The 1,719-nt window shown below is 38.0% G+C and overlaps 1 long non-coding RNA gene across 1 annotated transcript; it reads left to right on the top strand.

The window, feature by feature from the left end:
* Positions 1–671: 671 nt before the first annotated feature.
* Positions 672–1,419, top strand: LOC118740704. Its single transcript, XR_004993182.1, has 2 exons — positions 672–859; positions 932–1,419. It is a non-coding gene; the product is annotated as an uncharacterized LOC118740704 (long non-coding RNA).
* The last annotated feature ends 300 nt before the right edge of the window (positions 1,420–1,719 follow it).

Genomic DNA, 1,719 nt, shown 5'->3' on the forward strand with positions numbered 1-1,719 from the left:
TTTTTTCGTTCTTTCCGTCCCGCGTGATCTTGTGTCTTTCGTTCATGCCTATAACCGGCCGCCTTCACGTGCTGGAAAATCTCTCTTGCGTGACGACGCATCCGAGAGATCCCGCACTTGTAAACCGCAAAATGTATAAAGCATACTTTTTCTAGCATACCGAGGGGTTTGCGAGATTTCGCAGGCTTTCAACTATCATTTCTGCTGTTTGACAGGTATTTTCTTATATCACAGAATTCATCAGAGTACGAACATTGTTTATTTTGGTGGAAACCACAAATTTGGCCTGAAAAGCTCGAACTTTCTTTTCTGGCGACATTTTACAAATGAAAAAGTATGCTGCCAAATGCCTAGTCAGCAAAACTCTATCTCGCTTGCGAGAGAAAACGGTAAGGCACGCTCCAGCAACTCACACTCGCTACAAATATAACGTGTTGTTTCCTTCTTATTATCTGCGTTCTTCGGTCAAATTAAGAATCATATCGCAGTTTCAGCTGAAAATGAGAAGTTTCGAAATTGCGCAATTTGGGTGGTATGAAAACGCCCTTCGTACACCTTCATTGCAAAGAAGTTTTTCTTTCGTACGGCAGCACGCAGGTGATTAAACACACCTTGAACCGGTTTGTGGATTGTCAGTAAAATCGTGTTGTCTCACTTGCACATATGCTATCTTGCGCCTTTCGGAACAATATTTAATTATCTCTTCTCGTTCGCAGTCGAACAGCTAAAAACGTAAAAATTTTTTCGTGAATTTTCACTTCCCATTCTGCATTAAACTAAAGTAGTGGTGTGTGTTGATAATCCAGGCAAAGTTTTACTAAATTTTCTCGGCCGAGCTAAATTTTTTTTTGTTTTAATCGTAAGTAAAATACAAGCTTTTCATATAATATTTATACCTAAAAGAATTAAAAAACAAATATTTGGTGTAAAGGACCGAAATGAAGATAAGTTGCTGAATCATCCAAGATGGTGGATTGCTGTGTCGAGCATAATGATGTTTAGGTGTTCATTCCCTATTTATTTAAATATTTTCGATTTATCCAAAGTAAATTTTGTTAGAAATTGTTTTGAAGAGATATGTAGTCTCGGGTAATTTATTAAATAAGGTCGCCGTGGTCAAGTAATTGTTAGCGGTGGGGTACAGACAAGTTGGCGCGGTGGGGAGACCACGTTCCGCTGCCCACACAAAGTTGTACACGTAAATGCAACGCTGCGCTAGAAATTTCGCAAATGAAAATGGCGGTGTACAGCACGAGCGAAATCGGTTCACTTTCGAAAATGGTGATTAGGGCTGCCATTGATTACGATAGGCAAATTTAGAATCGAGGGAGATGTTGGTGTTTCATATAGTTATATTTGTGTACATTTATTTACCTTATTTGGATCTGTATTGAAAATATAGCTAACAAAAAAAAATTAGATGCATAAAATGTTTTCTATCGGTCTAGTAGAAAGGGGAACGACAACTTTGCCATCGGTGACGCTGACTTTGCGTTATCATTAGTGATGTGCTGAATTGTCGGTACCCAATACTTAAAAAAGATTTCGGTACTCAATACTTTCTTTTCGATACCCGATACCGATTCTTTACGTTAAACCTTCGCCATTATATGCATTTTAAGTTTAGAAAACACTTTCATTACTAATTTATGTGATATCGGCTTGAACTTATCGCAACAGAGAAATATTATTTTATCAGTTTTCCCCTTAGTCGATCCA

This window comes from Rhagoletis pomonella, unplaced genomic scaffold (assembly GCF_013731165.1).
Source record: "Rhagoletis pomonella isolate Grant_MI unplaced genomic scaffold, Rhpom_1.0 Rhpom_scaffold_00001, whole genome shotgun sequence".
Lineage (NCBI taxonomy): Eukaryota > Metazoa > Arthropoda > Insecta > Diptera > Tephritidae > Rhagoletis > Rhagoletis pomonella.